The sequence below is a fragment of the Mauremys mutica genome, chromosome 24 (genome assembly GCF_020497125.1).
Source record: "Mauremys mutica isolate MM-2020 ecotype Southern chromosome 24, ASM2049712v1, whole genome shotgun sequence".
NCBI classification, from domain to species: domain Eukaryota; kingdom Metazoa; phylum Chordata; order Testudines; family Geoemydidae; genus Mauremys; species Mauremys mutica.
In genome coordinates, this window is record NC_059095.1 from 14,102,740 (window position 1) to 14,121,031 (window position 18,292).

Below are 18,292 nucleotides of genomic sequence, written 5' to 3' on the forward strand. Positions count from 1 at the left end.
TTTAATCTTGTTTTATGCCTTGGCCTTTCTAATTTTATCCCTAAATACTTGTGGTATTTGTTTATATTCATCCTTTGTAATTTGACCTAGTTTTCACTTTTTGTAGGACTCTTTTTCAGCGTTTCAGATCACTGAAGATCTCCTGGTTAAGCCAGGGTGGTCTCTTGTCATACTGCCTATCTTTCCTACACAGTGGGATAGTTTGCTCTTGTGCCCTTAATGTCTCTTTGAAAAACTGCCAACTCTCTTGAACAGTTTTTCCCCTTACATTTGCTGCCCATGGGATCTTACTTACCAACTCTGAGCTTGCTAAAGTCTGCCTCCTTGAAATCCGTTATCTTCATTGTATGTTTTCCCTCTTACCGTTATGACTGAGTCTTTAATTACATGATCACATACTGTTTTTTTCCGCATGCTCCATCTCACTGAGTGCACAGGAAGGACTTGCTCTGGTGAGTGAATCAGGGTTGGATAGTGAAGGAGCCTGTTGTCTGTGTATAGGTCCTCTACCTTATCTATTTGTTGCAGAAGTTGGAAGATGTTGTTGTTTGCAGAACAGGGACAGGCAGGAGGCCTGCCCAAAATTAAAGGCCTAACCCTCACCAAAGAGGGAGGAACCACTAAGCCCAGGCCACAGTTGAGTATTGGAAAGTGTGCAGCGAGTAAGGCAGAGGATTGCAGGAAGAGAAAGGATGGTCTCATGGTTTAGGCAGTCGAATGGTGCCCTGGGGAATTGGATTCTGTCCCTGCCTCTGTCGCAGAGTTCCTGCATGGTGCTGGGCAAGTCACTTCAACCAGATTTTTCACCAGTGGATCACCAATTGTGTGTCCTCATTTTCTGCGTGCCTGACTTGGAACCACAATGTCTGATTTGCTGAAGTGCTGGGTGCTCACAGCTGCAACTGAAATCAATGGGAGCTGGGCTTTGAACATGTACAGTGCTGTACGATGCTAAGAACTATGAAGAATCTGGTTCTAAGCATCTCAAATTGGACACCCAAAACTTTTCACCTCTCTGTGCCTCAGTTGATCTGTAAAATGGAGATAATATCCAGTCATCTCCCAGGAGTGTTGTGAAAGTAACTAGATTTTTGTGAATCCCTCAGATACTGTAGTGAGGAGCACCATGAAAAAGCCCTTGAGGAAATTAATAATTCTCTGTTCAGAGCAGGATTTGAATAATGTACAGATAAGTCCTGGAATCACACGCTGAAAAATGATAAAACAAAATATTGAATACCTTCTCATTAAGTGAACGCCATCTGGCCTATGCCCTAAATGAGGCAGGGGTTCTGTGGAAGAAAGATTTCAATTACGTGATCACACGCTATATCTTAATGCATATACACAGAGTGGGAGTGAATTAAGGTTGAAGGGGCAATCTTAATTCTGGCATTTCCTAATGTTTGCTTGCCTTTGCTACATGAGTGATCTTTAAACATAGTGTTTTGTATGATTATAGTTGTGATCTGAGCACACTGGTTTCCAGCCAGTGTTGTTCAAGGTCTTTCAGTCTTTAGAGCCTTTAAGAATAGACCCCTGACTATAAGAAGTCAAAGTGCAGAGAATTGCTTTGAACCAGATGTTTCTACTTTAGTAAAACCATGTCAAGTGCAAACAAAAGGAATAATTACTCCGCAGGATTCATCTTAGAAAACACATCTAATATTTCAGGTGTTCAGAGAGGTTTTGCAATAACTAGGAAACTCCTTCATTCCAGAGGTTTGCTGCTTATGACCAAAAGAAGTCTTTGGTCTGATCAGTTGTAGTAGCCCAGTACATCAGTTAGTCTGTTTGTGGAGTCCGTTTGCTCTTTGGGGATGCACTGTGACAACTGTAGAAGCTCTCTCTCTTTTAGGGCTTCAGGCAGAACTATGTGAGCTGAGTCATTCATTGCTGAGTCTGCGCTTCCTTTCTCCTTAGGGGCCGTTCTCCAAGATGCTGCTGGGTCTCTGTTTCTACTGACACGGGCAGCCTTTTCTGGGAAAATATCACTGTTCTGCATGGACTTCATTAATCTCTCTGGCTGCTGCTTACTGCCAAAGCACTGAGTGGTCTGTTAAATGCTTTGGTACTTCCCTCTGCATTCACCCCTCCCTGTGTCCCTCTCCCCTTTTCTGGCTGGGGGGGGGGGGGAGGAAAGGATCCACCAAAATACTTTGATACTTATTTTTCTCTTTTTGTAAATGGTTTTAATCTTTGTCTGTTTTCCCCATTTGTGCCTGAGCCTTGCCCGTTTGCCCTTCCTGGCTCTCAGATTGTCACTGAGTGTGTAACCATCTGTGATTTCTCTTGTATTTGCTGTAGGACTGTAAAATAGTAACCAGTTCACCAGTTAACTGGTAAGCATTAGTCTTACTGGTTAATCCACCCTAAGCATTAACCCCAGTTGTGCCGGCCGGCAGCCAGGCCGCCGGAGCAGGGTGGATATTTAGATATTTCGCTGCCCCAAGCAGGGTGGAATGCCGTGGGGGGCGCTCTGCCGGTTGCCGGTCCCACGGCTCTGGTGGACCTCCCACAGGCGTGCCTGCGGAGGGTCCGCTGGTCCCGCGGCTCCACCGAAGCTGCGGACCCTCCACAGGCACGCCTGCGGGAGGTCCACCGGAGCCGCCTGCCGCCCTCCCGGCAACCGGCAGAGCGCCCCCAAGCACGCGCTTGGCTGCCCCAAGCACGCGCTTGGCGTGCTGGAGTCTGGAGCCGGCCCTGCGCCAGAGCGACCTCAGTCCCGGGCCGGCCAGAGCAGCCCCAGTCCCAGCAGTTAACCAGTTAAACTATATAATTTTAATCCTTTAAACGGTTAACTTTTTAAAATAATATTTACATCCCTAGTTTGGAGCCCTTTGCTGGTTTCCTGTTGGAGGCTATTTATTAAGGCTAATTCGCTCCTCTTTATTTTAACTATTTATTTAAACATTTTAAATCATTTTAACCCTTTCCTGTCCTCTGCTGCAGTGTTGTAAATGGGCTACCTAGAAACTGTGCCTAGCTACCTGCTATTAATAGGACATACCACCCGGTCGATACCTAAGTCAGTGAGAGGCTGCCACTGACTGCCAGCCTCCTGATCCAGGAATGGATGATTTCCAGTCTCCTTTGGTACAAGCTGCAGCCCTAGAAGCTCCCAGCAGTTATAAGTGCTGCCTAAATATAACAACTCACTCCTGTCATTGGGAAGCTCATGCTCCTGGTAATGCTGACCTGCACAGAGTAATCAGGGTTTCCAGGGGGGAACAAAACTGGTGTCTGAACTGATTTCCTACTCTCATTCCTGGGTTTGGCAGATGCGCTGTTGACTTCACAGCAGCAGCTGTTAACAAGCCCAATGACAGATCAGTCCAACTGAAAGAGCAGCACACGTTATCTAAGTACCTAGAGAGAGAAATCATGTGAAGGTCAGGGCCGGTGAGAGAATGGGCACACACTTTTGAGACTCATGCTGAAGGGCCATAACTTTACTAAAGGTATCATGTTTGGGTGATAAAATCCACCCTGAACCATCTCTGGTCTTTCCCCAGTGAAACTAAGGTCTTAGGGTATTTGTTAAATCCAAATATTTCAATATGTGTGTTTCAATAACCATTTTAAATTCCAAAAAGTTTTTCTCTTGCCAGTCACCCAATATTTTGACATTCAGACCTTGTTCACGTATTTACAACATTACAAACTAATCTCTTGTAAATCCTTGCTTTGAAATGTATGAAGCAACCCAACAAAGAGCTCTATTTCTGTATCATCATCAGTATCATCATCAGTTTTGTCCTCCAAATGTATGTCTATTATTGTATGTTCTTCTATTTCACTGCAAAGTGATTGCTTTCATTGCATTCATGACACTGTAACCTTTGGACTGGTCACTTTGCACCATGTTGAACTTGCTTCCATGTTTGTTACACACAAATCTGGGTTTGCAGTTTGTGTACCCTTCCGTTCTGTCTTTATGCCATAGCATCTGTTTTAAATTAAATGCACTCTGATTTTTTTCACTGCATGCAAACAGTTAGGAAGCACAGTTTTCACACACCCTGCAATTATCTGCTGTACTTTGCAAGAAATTAACTTAACGTTGAAATAACCTTGCTTTGACCTGGTTATCAGTTATACTACAAATAATTCAGTCTCTAATTAGTCCTGTTAACTGTCAAATTCACCTAATTTAGTTATTTTATGAAGGTCAGTGTTTTTTTGTCTTGCATGAATTTCAGTATTTTTGATGTTTTTAAATGAGTTTGTCTTGTGGTTTCATTCCCCTTTCTGCTCCAGTTGCAGCGTGTTGCATGGGCCTGCCAACAGTGGTGATTTGGGGAATCTCTACAACTGATGAATTCTGTTCAGTGTTGTGGAGTTATGAAATTGCTGTATCATGGAGTGCCTCTGTCTGTGTGTTCTCCACTGCTGACCAGGATTTAAGCCAGGGGTGGGCAAACTTTTTGGCCCAAGGGCCACATCTGAGTATGGAAATTGTATGGCGGACCATGAATGCTCATGAAATTGGGGGTTGGGGTGTGGGAGGAGGTGAGGGCTCCGGCTGGGGGTGTGGGCTCTGGGGTGGAGCCAAAATGAGGAGTTCAGGGTGCAGATGGGGACTCTGGGCTGGGGCAGGGGGTTGGGGTGTGGGTGTGTGGGGGGGTGAGAGCTCCAGCTGTGGATGCAGGCTCTGGGGTTCAGGAGGGTGGGACCGGGAGGGGGATCAGGGCTGGGGCAAGGGGCTGGGGCGCAGGAGGGGGTTAGGGGTGCAAGCTCTGGGCAAGGCTTACCTCAAGCAGCTCCTGGAAGCAGCGGCATGTTCCCCTTCCGGCTCCTATGCGGAGGTGCGCCAGGTGGGTCTACACCAGGGGCCGACAACCTTTCAGAAGTGGTGTGCCGAGTCTTCATTTATTCACTCTAATTTATGGTTTTGCATGCTGGTAATACATTTTAACGTTTTTTAGAAGGTCTCTCTCTACAAGTCTATATATTACATAACTAAACTAGTGTTGTATTGTAACATAAACAAGGTTTTCAAAATGTTTAAGAAGCTTCATTTAAAATTAAATTAAAATGTTGATCTTACGCTGCCGCCGGCCCGCTCAGCCCACTGCTGCTCAGGGGTTCCATCCCGGCTGCCGGACCCGCTCACCCTGCTGCCGGTCTGGGGTCCTGGCCCTGCCCACATACAGTGGGTACCTACCTTCTCCCTGGTTCTGGCTCTTTCTCTTCTTCTCTCTGCACTGAACTGAGGGTGGGAGTGCACTGAGCACACGGCTGGGGGTGAAGGGTCTGGCCGGGAGCTAGAATGAAGGAGGGGGCTCAGGGTTGGGGCAGGAGGTTTGGGTGTGGGGGCACTTACCTGAGCAGCTTCCATTTGGTGGGAGGGTTGTGGGTGGGAATGTGGGGGGAGGGGTGCAGGAGCTCCCGTTTGGTGCTCAGGGTGGGGATGTTTGGCTCAGGCTTGCTGCACTCGGCCAGACGCTCCGGCCTGGGAGTGCGGACCCTGCGGCTTGCTGTGCCGGCAGGATTTTTAATGGCACACTGGCGTCCCGGCAGGCCCCAGCGTGCCATTAAAAATCAGCTCACGTGCCGTCTTTGGCACGCATGCCATAGGTTGCCGACCCCTGCTCTACACGCTGCCCCATCTGCAGACGCCACCCCTGCAGCTCCCATTGGCCCCATTCGCTGGTCAATAGGAGCTGCAGGGGCAGCGCTAGGGGCAGGAGCAGCGTGGAGACACCCCTGGCTGCCCCTATGTGTAGGAGCTGGAGGGGGGATGTGCCGCTGCTTCCAGGAGCCTCGTGGAGCAAACCCCCGACCCTGCTTCCCGGCAGGAGCTCAAGGGCCAGATGCAGTCATGGGGGCCATAGTTTGCCCACCCCTGCTTTAGGCAGTCCTACCTCAGACCAGGCACAGTGGTAGGTCATAGAATCATAGAACCTCAGGGTTGGAAGGGACCTCAGGAGATCATCTAGTCCAACCCCCTGCTCAAAGCAGGACCAAACCCAACTAAATCATCCCAGCCAGGGCTTTGTCAAGCCTGACCTTAAAAACCTCTAAGGAAGGAGATTCCACCACCTCCCTGGGGAACCCATTCCAGTTCTTCACCACCCTACTAGTGAAAAAGCTTTTCCTAATATCCAACCTAAACCTCCTCCTCTGCAACTTGAGACCATTACTCCTTGTTCTGTCATCTTCTACCACTGAGAACAGTCTAGATCCATCCTCTTTGGAACCCCCTTTCATGTAGTTGAAAGCAGCTATCAAATCCCCCCTCATTCTTCTCTTCTGCAGGCTAAACAATCCCAGTTCCCTCAGCCTCTCCTCATAAGTCATGTGCTCCAGCCCCCTAATCATTTTTGTTGCCCTCCGCTGGACTCTCTCCAGTTTATCCACATCCTCCTTGTAGTGTGGGGCCCAAAACTGGACACAGTACTCCAAATGAGGCCTCACCAGTGCTGAGTAGAGGGGAATGATCACATCTCTCGATCTGCTGGAAATGCCCCTACTTATACAACCCAAAATGCCATTAGCCTTCTTGGCAACAAGGGCACACTGTTGACTCATATTCAGCTTTTCGTCCACCGTAACCCCTAGGTCCTTTTCTGCAGAACTGCTGCCCAGCCATTCGGTCCCTAGTCTGTAGCAGTGCATGGGATTCTTCCGTCCTAAGTGTAGGACTCTGCACTTGTCCTTGTTGAACCTCATCATATTTCTTTTGGCCCAATCCTCTAATTTGTCTAGGTCCCTCTGTATCCTATCCCTACCCTCCAGCGTATCAACCACTCCTCCCAGTTTAGTGTCATCTGCAAACTTGCTAAGGGTGCAGTCCACACCATCCTCCAGATCGTTAATGAAGATATTGAATAAAACTGACCCTTGGGGCACTCCACTTGATACCGGCTGCCAACTAGACATGGAACCATTGATCACTACCCGTTGAGCCCGACCATCTAGCCAGTTTTCTATCCACCTTACCGTCCATTCATCCAGCTCATACTTCTTTAACTTGCTGGCAAGAATACTGTGGGAGACTGTATCAAAAGCTTTGCTAAAGTCCAGAAATAGCACATCCACTGCTTTCCCCTCATCCACAGAGCCGGTTATCTCATCATAGAAGGCAATTAGGTTAGTCAGGCATGACTTGCCCTTGGTGAATCCATGCTGACTGTTCCTGATCACTTTCCCCTCCTTTAAGTGGTTCAGAATTGATTCCTTGAGGACCTGTTCCATGATTTTTCCAGGGACTGAGGTGAGACTGACTGGCCTGTAGTTCCCTGGATCTTCCTTCTTCCCTTTTTTAAAGATGGGCACTACATTAGCCTTTTTCCAGTCATCCGGGACCTCCCCCGATCGCCATGAGTTTTCAAAGATAATGGCCAATGGCTCTGCAATCTCATCGGCCAACTCCTTTAGCACCCTCGGATGCAGTGCATCCGGCCCCATGGACTTGTGCTCGTCCAGTTTTTCTAAATAGTCCCGAACTACTTCTTTCCCCACAGAGAGCTGGTCACCTCCTCCCCATACCGTGCTGCACAGTGCAGCTGTCTGGGAGCTGACCTTGTCTGTGAAGACAGAGGCAAAAAAAGCATTGAGTACACTAGCTTTCTCCACATCCTCTGTCACTAGGTTCCCTCCCTCATTCAGCAAGGGGCCCACACTTTCCTTGACTTTCTTCCTGTTGCTAACATACCTAAAGAAACCCTTCTTGTTACTCCTAACATCTCCGGCTAGCTGCAACTCCAAGTGTGATTTGGCCTTCCTAATTTCACTCCTGCATGCCTGAGCAATACTTTTATACTCCTCCCTGGTTATTTGTCCAATCTTCCACTTCTTATAAGCTGTTTTTTTGTGTTTAAGACGAGCAAGGATTTCACTGTTGAGCCAAGCTGGTCGCCTGCCATATTTACTTTTCTTCCTACACATCGGGATGGTTTGTTCCTGCAACCTCAATAAGGATTCTTTAAAATACAGCCAGCTTTCCTCGACTCCTTTCCCCGTCATGTTATTCTCCCAGGGGACCTTGCCCATCAGTTCCCTGAGGGAGTCGAAGTCTGCTTTTCTGAAGTCTAGGGTCTCTGTTCTACTGCTTTCCCTTTTTCCTTGTGTCAGGATCCTGAACTCGACCATCTCATGGTCACTGCCTCCCAGGTTCCCATCCACTATTGCTTCCTCTACTATTTCTTCCCTGTTTGTGAGCAGCAGGTCAAGAAGAGCTTTTTCCCTAGTTGGTTCCTCCAGCACTTGCATCAGGAAATTGTCCCCTACACTTTCCAGAAACTTCCTGGATTGTCTGTGCACTGCTGTATTGCTCTCCCAGCAGATATCGGGGTGATTAAAGTCACCCATGAGAACCAGGGCCTGCGATCTAGCAACTTCTGTTAGCTGCTGGAAGAAAGCCTCGTCCACCTCATCCCCCTGGTCCGGTGGTCTGTAGCAGACTCCCACCACGACATTACCCTTGTTGTTCATACTTCTAAATTTAATCCAGAGACTCTCAGGTTTTTCTGCAGTTTCATACTGGAGCTCTGAGCAGTCATACTGCTCTTACATATAACGCAACTCCCCCACCTTTTCTGCCCTGCCTATCCTTCCTGAACAGTTTATATCCATCCATGACAGTACTCCAATCATGTGAGTTATCCCACCAAGTCTCTGTTATTCCAATTACATCATAATTCCTTGACTGTGCCAGGACTTCTAGTTCTCCCTGCTTGTTCCCCAGGCTTCTTGCATTTGTGTATAGGCACTTGATAACTCGCTGATTGTCCCGCTTTCTCGGTCTGAGACAGGAGTCCTCCCCTCTTGCAGTCTCCTGCTTGTGTTTCCTCCTGGAATCCCACTTCCCCACTTACCTCGGGGCTTTGGTCTCCTTCCCCCGGTGAACCTAGTTTAAAGCCCTCCTCACTAGGTTAGCCAGCCTGCTTGCAAAGATGCTCTTCCCTCTCTTCGTGAGGTGGAGCCCATCTCTGCCTAGCAATCCTTCTTCTTGGAAGACCATCCCATTGTCAAAGAATCCAAACCCTTCTCTCCGACACCATCTGCGTAGCCATTTGTTGATTTCCACGATTCGACGGTCTCTACCCTGACCTTTTCCTGCCACAGGGAGGATAGACGAGAACACCACTTGCGCCTCAAACTCCTTTATCCTTCTTCCCAGAGCCACGTAGTCTGCAGTGATACGCTCAAGGTCATTCTTGGCAGTATCATTGGTGCCCACATGGAGAAGCAGGAAGGGGTAGCGATCCGAGGGCTTGATGAGTCTCGGCAGTCTCTCCATCACATCGTGAATCCTAGCCCCTGGCAAGCAGCACACCTCTCGGTTTTCCCGGTCAGGGCGGCAGATAGATGACTCAGTCCCCCTGAGGAGAGAGTCCCCGACCACCACCACCCTCCTCCTCCTCTTGGGAGTGGTGGTTGTGGAACCCCCATCCCTAGGACAGCGCATCTCATGCCTTCCAATCAGTGGAGTCTCCTTCTGCTCTGTTCCCTCAGGTGTGTCATCCACTCCACTCTCTGCACTAGTACCTGCGGAGAGAACATGAAAACGGTTGCTCACCTGCATCTGTGTTTCTGGTACATGGATGTTTCTGGTACTCTTTCCCCTTCTGGAAGTCACATGCCGCCAATTATCCTCGCTGGCCTTCTGTCCCCGCTGCGTAGCCTGCTCTGAATCTTCAGAACATTGTGCCCGCTGCAGCTGATCCTGACGTCTATCCAGGAAATCCTCATTTTCTTTTATGGAACGCAGGGTTGTTATTCGTTTCTCCAGACCTTGAATCTTCTCTTCCAAGATGGAGATCAGCTTGCACTTTGTACAGACAAAGTCGCTTCTGTCCTGTGGAGGGAAGACAAACATGACGCATCCTGTGCAGGTCACAACGGCAGATCGCTCAGCATCCATAGTCTCTTCCTTCTACGAGCTTCCTTACTTGTGGCAGAAGCTACTCAGAGAAACCTGCGGGAGGGGGGGCCTCGGTAGGCTCTCTCCAGGCGAACTCCTTCTGTTTGCCCCTCTGCTGTTCGCTGCTCAGCTGGTTCGCAGCTGACTGCCTTTTTATAACAGTCAGGCCCAGCTGGAACAAAGCACTCCCAGGTCACACTGGTCAAACAAGGTCCTTAGAACCCAGCAGCCTCCTATTCAGGGAGAAGCCACTTCCTGCTGCTTATCTGCTGGGGGCTGACATCAGTGGACAGCTCCCAAACAAAGCAGACAAAGGTGACCAAGCAGAGGTTTATAAAGGAATCACAGAGGGAAGACAGAGCCATGCAGGGAGTTTTGGGCAGGAGAGAGGAAGGGGACAGATCAGCCAGGGTCAGAGAAGGTGGGCTGGGGAGAGAAGGCTCCATGTTTGAAAACACAAGCCATGCACTGCAGCAGAGGATCCTGGATGCCCCAGACGACTCTGACCCCAGCCCAACGAATGTTCTGGAGTGGTGAGGAAAAGGAGGCCGAGAAATGTGTGCAGTTTATTTCTGTACAGATCAGTGTATTTCTCATGTGATTAAAGGACAGTATTAGAATCCTGTGCAGAGTGGCTGTGCATTTCATGCATTATACCTGCCATGTGCCCCTTAAAGACATGAACTGTCTGCCCAGAATACCCACATGGCTGAAATTCTGGAAGACTGTGTGTTTAAATTATGGCGGGGGCGGGAGGGGTGTCTGAAGGCTCATCACTGTCCCAGGGCTGGGCAATGGGTCACTTGGCACAGTTCTCTGAGGGGGTGCTAGAGAGAGGTTCTGCACTCCGATTGTGCCTAGGGACCTCAAGAGAGGGGCAGTACCTGGACTCTGCTGAAACTCTGAAAGCTTAAAACGCCCAAGGATCCAGCAGCTGAATCCCCTCAGAGCAGTCTGAGGAGCGGCCAAGTGGGAGCGCTCTCCTGGAACTGTAACAACAGGTGGAGGATTTTATTCTCTTATTTTCTTTTTAATGTCAGTAGCTTCCAGTCAGGTTTGGAAACACTGCAGCAGCCTCCTCTGGTTCTCTGCCATGTTCCTTTCCAGTTCTTGCTGACTTCTTCCAAGAGAAAATTAACAAAATACAATGTGACCTTCCTGTTCTACAACTCTGTCGTCCTCCACAGATGCCGATGTTTCTTGTCTACTGTCCTCCTCTAGCCCCTCCACTTGCCCCAGTGACCTCTCCCATCCCATCTCCTGATCATCCTTGCACCCATTCTCATCCACTCCCTTACTCTCCTCCTGGGCCTCTCTCTCTCTCTCCTCTGCCTCTTCCCCTCACAATACAGGCATGCTTTAGTCTCTCCCAAAAAATAAAACAAAACATCTCTCGCTTGACCTTACTTACTTCCCCATCTTCCTTCTCCCTTTCATCTCTAAGCCCTTTGAACACACTTGACAATTGTTGCCTCTCTTCCAATTCCTCTCCAATTTATTCCACTGAAATAGCTCTTACCAAAATCTCTGATGATCACTTCCAAGCTGAAGTTCAGAACCAGTACTTCATCCTTCTCCTCCTTGACCTGGCCGCTGACTGTGACACCGTCAGCCATGCTCCTCTTCTTGAAATCTTGTTTTCACATGGCTTCTGTGACTCTGTCCTCTCCTAATTCTCCTCCTGCCTCTCGCTGCTCCTTCGGTGTGTCCTCTGAAAGATCCTTTTAAGGATTTTTAACAGAGTAATTAACCATTGGAACAACCTGCCAAAGATCATGGTGGATCCTCCATTACTGCCAATTTTTAAATCAAGATGAAGTTTTCTGGCCTGTGCTGTACAAGAGGTTAGACTAGATGATCATAGTGGTCCCTTCTGGCCTTGCAATCTGTGAATCTCCTCATCTCCTCCTCACCACCATCAACAACAACTTTCTAGGGGGGATTCCACAGGGCTCTGTCCTTGGTCCCCTTCTCTTTACACCTTATCTCTGGACAATCTCATCCACCAATACAAATTTAGTTACCATCTCTATGCTGATGATATGCAAATCTACCTCTCTACAAGAGACCTGTCTCCTTCTGTCCAAACTCAAATCTCAGTCTGTCACTGAGACCTCCTGAATGTCTAGCCATCATTCAAGCTCAACATGGCTAAAACAGAGCGTCTAATCTCCCCACCACGCCCCAGTCTCTCCTTTCTTGATCGTTGTTAAAAACCCACCATCCTGCCTGTCACTCAACCTGGGTGTCATCTTTGACTCAGACCTCTCTCTAGATCCTCACACCCAGGTTATGTCTAAACTTCACTGATTCTTTCTTCATAACATCTCTAAGATAGCCTTTCCCAAGGGTGGCAGAGCCTTCCCAAAAGCAGGGGGATCAAGGGGCCACCCCCTGTGGTCCCACCCCTGCCCCTTCCCCAAGGCCCTGCCCCCAGCCAACCTGGAAGCCGAGAGAAGATGAGGAGCCTGTCCAGGATGGGGCCAAAAGCAGCCCCCTGTCCCTGCCCCCCAGGCTCCCTACCCAGGTGGCGGAAGACAGGCTCCCCACAGCTCTTACCCCAACCCAGCTCTGGCTGGTGGTCAGGGCCTTGGAGCCACAGCCCAGCCATGGTAAGAGCCACGCGGGCAGCTATAGGGGGCTGCGGTGTGGACCCTCCACCTGCCCACGGTGGGGACATGGGCTGGGGAGGCTGCTCGGACCCCCCACACCATGGCCAGGTGGAGGGTCTCCTGCAGCTCCCCACCATGGCCTGGCTGCAGCTCTGAGGCCCTGCCCCTCGGCTGAAACTGGGTCAGGATAAGAGCTGTGCAGGCAGCTGTGGGGAGTCAGCGTCTGGATCCTCCACCTGCACCTGCCCAAGGCTGGGCAGGGAGCCTGGGAGGCAGGGACTTGGGCAGGGGGCTGATTTAGACCCTACCCCAAATAAGGTGTCCCTGCGACTCCCACAACTGCCCAGGCTCCCAGGCTGGGCTCCACCAGCTGCTGGCCTGGCCGGGGGGTGCGGCCTTGCGGGGAAGAGGAGGGGAAGGAGGCAATGTCCACCCTGGAGAAAAATGGATGGGCCAAGCCCCTCCCTGCCCTCCAGCCCTTCCCTGTTCCAGTAGCACTGACCTTTCCCCTCCATCCACAAAGCTTAAACTCTGACCCAAACTCTCAGCATCTTGGGGTAAGTCTACACAGCACCTAGACACCCACAGCTGGCTTGTGCTAGCCAACGCGGGCTCTAGGTTTTGTGGGATGGAAGGGTCCAAGAGCTCAGCCTGAGCCCTTCCACGAGAGGCCTTGGAAGACCGGAGGAGGGCTGACAGCGCCCATCTTTAAAAAGGGGGGCAAGGAAGAGCCAGGGCCTTATAGACCAGTCAGCCTGACTTTGAAGCTACTAGAACAGCAATTCTCAAACTTCCTTGCACCGTGAACCCCCTTCTGACAACAGAAATTACTGCATGAGCCCAGGAGGGGAGACCCAAGCCCAGCCCTGGTGCCCTGGGTGCGGGAGGGGGCCAAAGCTAAAGCCCAAGGGCTTCTGCCCTGGGCAGGGGGGGGTGTAACCTTAGCCCCCCTTCCCAGAGCTGAAGCCCTCAGGTGTCAGCCCCAGGCAGTGGGGTTAGGCTTTGGCTTCAGCCCCGGGCGGTGGGGCCCGGGCTTGGGCCCTAGGTCCCAGCAAGTCTAACACCAGCGCTGGTAACTCCATTAAAATGGGATCACGATCCACTTTGGGGTCCTGACCCACAGTTTGAGAAACCCGGTACTAGAGCAATGTATAAAACTTTCAATTTGTGAATACCTGGCAGATGAAGGGGGTAACACTAGCAGCCAGTATGGATTTACCAAGAACAAATCATGCTAAACCAGCTTGATTTCCTTCCTTGACAGGGTAACTGGTTTGGAGAATGGGGGAATGTGGACTGCACCAAGGCTTTTGACACAGTCCCACATGACGTTCTGATAGGTAAGCTGGAGAAATGCCAGCTTGGCCGAACAACCATTAGGTGGATACGTAACTGGTTAAAAAATTGCAAACAAAGAGTAACTATTAATGGAATGATGGCAGATTGGAGGGAGGTCTCAAGTGCGGTTCTACAGGGATCTGTTCTGAGTCTGATGTTGTTTAATATCTTTATTAAAGACCTGGCTGTAGGAACAGAAAGCATCCTGATCAAGTTTGTAGATGACACAAAGCTGGGCAGGGCTGCCAGCACTTTGGAGGATAGATCTAAAATTCAGAGGGTTCTTGATAAATTGGAGAACTGAGCTGTAGACAACAAAATGAAATTCAACAAAGACAAATGTAAGGTGCTACCCTTAGAGAAGAAAAAACAAATACACCAATACAGAGTGGGGATAACTGACTTGGCAGCAGCATGAATCAGTAGTTTGATGCTGTTGCAAAAAAAAAAAAAATGCAATTTTAGGTTGCATGAACAGAGGCATAGCATGAAAGTCACGGGAGGTGATAGTACTGCTCTACTCGGTGCTGGTTAGGCTTCACCTGGAGTATGTGTCCAATTTTGGTCACCAGTGTATAGAAAGGATGTGGAGAAACTGGAAAGGATCCAGAGGTGAGCTACAAAGATGATCAAAGGGATGGAAAGCAGCCATATGAGCAAAGGCTGAAGGAAGTGGGTATGTTTAATTTGGAAAAGAGAAAATTGAGGGGGGACAAGGTAGCGGTCTTCAAATATTTGAAAGGCTGCCATAAAAAAGATGGAGAAACGTTCTCTTTTGCCCCACAGGGCAGGACAAGAGGGAACAGGTTCAAACTACAGCCGAGCAGATTTAGTTAAATCTCAGGGAAAGCTTCCTAACTGTAGGAACAGTAGGGCAATGGAACAGACTCCTCAGGAGGCTGTGGACACTCCTTCACTGGCAGTTTTCAAAAGGAGGCTGGATAGTCATCTGCCTTGGATGATTTAGACACAAGAAATCCTGCATCTCAGAAGGGGTTTAGACTAGATGACCATTGTGGTTAGGGTGACCAGACAGCAAGTGTGAAAAATCTGGATGGGTTGGAAGGTAATAGGAGCCTTTGTAAGAAAAAGACCCCAAAATCGGGACTGTCCTTATAAAATTGGGACATCTGGTCACCCTAGTTGTGTCTAAGGCTACACAGCAATGAGACAGCCCCGCACACCTAAGTCGGCTGTCACGGGCCAGTCTCTGGCTTTTCTTTGCTCTATAGATATACCCTGTGATCTCGACTATTGCAACATCTTTTTCTCTGGCCTTGACAAATGCAATCTTGCCTCATTCATATCTTTCAGAATGCTGCTGCAAAGATCATACTCCTAGACCGATGCTTTGGCCATGTCTCTCCTCCTTTTGCATCCGTCCATTGGCTTCCCCTTCTCTATCACATCAAACATAAACTGCTTGTCTTCACATTCAGTGCCCTTCACAGCCTGTCCCCACCCTACCTAGCATCTCTAGTGTAACCCGTGTTTCCAATGGGAGCTCCTTCCGCAATGGATTCCCTGGGTACCTACTGCTGCAGAGGCAGACTGAGGCGACAGCGCAGTGGTCAGGCACCCCATGTGTACAGGCTGAGGACATTGCAAACAGGGCTGGTGATTTGCTAAGAGAAGGGGAAATGAGAGTGGAATTAATACAACAGAGCCACTTAAACCGACAGCGGCTTAGAGAAGTGGTTTGCACTAATCCATTGATGTCTCCCTGTTCTTCAGAAGTGGTTTAAGAGGATTATGGCTCAATAGCCCACTCCTCACCCTGTCCATCACCACCACCCTGCAGGCCATCAGACATCCATGTGCTGCCGAGTTAGGGGAGGGCTGGTTGGAGGGGTCCTGGCACGTCTCTTGGGCACTGGCATTGGTCAGAGAGCGGAGCCCCAGCAGCAGGCCTTGCCTTGTTCTGCCCTCTTGGAGCAGCTGTGCCACTGCTCTGGGCCGCGATAGCAGTGAGCCCCAGCTCTCTGTCCCCTCCCTCTCACTGCTGGAGTACTCCGCCTGCAGCACGGCTACTCCCTCCCCAGTAGGCGGAAATGCCTTCAGCTGGAATCGAAACAAAACTGCAGTCTCCTCTAGTGGAATACCCAGCCCCACATGATAGGAATGGGGCTTGGAGCATTGCTTGGTGCCACTCAGTGAAGGAATGTATTGAAGGAAGCCAGTGGCTGCAGTATGGCCCAGGGAAGCACACTGTGAAGGGGGAGGGCAATGAGCAGGATCCCACTTTCTGTAGCGTGGTGAGCAACAAAATACTCCAGGAAGAGGGAAGAGTGAGAGCGTCACTGCCGGGGCCTGGCCAAGCAGTGCCCAGGTGGAGGGAGTAGCGGTGGAGGGATGGCCTGCAGGGTGGTGGTGGTGGTGATGGACAGGGTGAGGAGTGGGCTATTGAGCCATAATCCTCTTCAACCACTTCTGAAGAACAGGGAGACATCAATGGATTAGTGCAAACCACTTCTCTAAGCCGCTGTCGGTTTAAGTGGCTCTGTTGTATTAATTCCACTCTCATTTCCCCTTCTCTTAGCAAATCACCAGCCCTGTTTGCAATGTCCTCAGCCTGTACACGTGGGGTGCCTGACCACTGCGCTGTCGCCTCAGTCTGCCTCTGCAGCAGTGGGTACCCAGGGAATCCATTGCGGAAGGAGCTCCCACTGAGACAGAGATTACGTTCGCTTAAGCTGCCATTACCCTGCAGTGTTTAATTATACAGTCACCCACAGCATAACTGCTTTTTGGGACTCTCTTATTCCCAGTGACCCTACCATGGAACTCACCCCACTACAATCCTCTCTGTTACAGTTCTTATGCCTGGATGGCCACTGGCTCTTTTGGCATGTCTTCCCTTCCCGGGACTGTGGTGCTCTGTCTGTTGGTTTGGTCTCGTTTTGTTGTTTGTTTAATAATTTTTGAATGAGAAGAAACCCAACAGTTCTGGAGCATGGACCAAGCAGGAATCCAAAAGCTTGGTCTGCATTACACCTCACCATAGAAACCTTGGCTAACGCTAGCACCTACAGATTCCTTCCGTCCTTTTCTTTTCTTTTTTTCTTTAAAGAAGGTTAAATATAGTATAATCCTCGGAGGAGAGCAACTCCTGTTGTAAAACTTGGTGTCCAGCATAAAAATTACCCAGCACTTTTACTAAATCAAGACCATTCTGGAAGAAACAAATAATGAGGTGTCAGCATCCTCTGTCTGGAGGGTTCTTACTAAAACAGCTTCCTACCTTTGGGTTGGAACAGTAGAAAGAGAACCTTTATGCAGACTCACCCTCGTAACACAGAACAAGGGTTCATTGCGGGGGGATCACCGCATCACCAAATGCACAGAGGGAGGAAGGGAGCAAGTCTGTAAAGAAGGGAGAGTGTCCTGGCAAAGAGTGTCTGTCTGGTGAGTGTCTCGTGGCCCGTAGCCCTTGCTTTGACGGTGTCTTCGGGACGGCTGTGCAATGCGGTTGCCAATGGCTCCTCACACAATGGAAATGACATTGACTTTGAGCTTTGTCAGGGCGAAACAAAGATTTCAACTCCTTTGCCCACAAGTTTATCTGTGCAAATAGCAAAATCCCTTCCCCAGCCTATGTGGCTGGGCTGAGACCGGGGGAAAGAGTAGTCGAGTCCCTTGGGGGGAAGCTTTCCCTAGTAAACAGGGTCATTTTACAGCTGAGTCAGAGCTTTTGACACAGGCTGCGCTGTAAGAGAAGGTGGGTCTGAGTCGCCTTCCCCTGACTGTACTTGGTTTTCTGACACTCAGCAGCCAGCCTGCCCTGTTCAGGCAAGAGGCTTTCAGTCCACATCCTGCGTGATGGGGATTTTTTTTGTTTTTTTTCCTTCTCATCCTGGTTTCCTACTTAGTTAATTCAGCAGGGATTCTCCCCTCCCCCCAGTTTGCTGTCCTCGCCTCAGAGGCGGCATCGAGAATATCTTATTTGGAGTTAATCATCCCCTAGACAGAAGGGTCTGGGTAAGCATCGGCAGGGGCAATGGACTGCAGCGAAGTCTTGAAGATCTCTCAGTTTTAGAGCTGATGGAGAAAGGCAATTCCATTTCACGGAGGATTTCGAAATTTGGTTTAATTAGGAACAAAACCCCAAAATGTTTAGATTCTCCAGATGGGAATGGCGCCCCACTTCCGGGCTGTCCGGCTGCTGGGCTGTGGACCTGGGAGCCAAGGGTCCCCAACAGCCCACCAGGCAGGGCAAGTTGGCAGTAAACCAGGCAGGCTTCCATCAGAGCCCTGCCTGAATTCCATCTAACCTTCAGCAAAATCAGACTGTCCGCGGGTTTGTCAGAAATGTTCTAACCAGCTCTACTCTGATTTGACTGTTGTGGCATGTTTGATATGAGGCCTTGTGGGTTATTGTTATAAAGCACCAGGTGCATTTATAGGATGCAAATAATGAGAAGCCGAACACACTACTCCTATTTCGCTCCCACACATGCATATGTATTAGCTC

At 49.6% G+C, this 18,292-nt stretch overlaps 1 protein-coding gene across 3 annotated transcripts in view; it reads left to right on the forward strand.

Moving 5' to 3' along the window:
* The window catches only part of MARCHF2 (membrane associated ring-CH-type finger 2), an 84,926-nt gene that overhangs the window by 54,756 nt on the left and 11,878 nt on the right, over positions 1 to 18,292 (forward strand). The gene's annotated exons all lie outside the window — the stretch shown is intronic.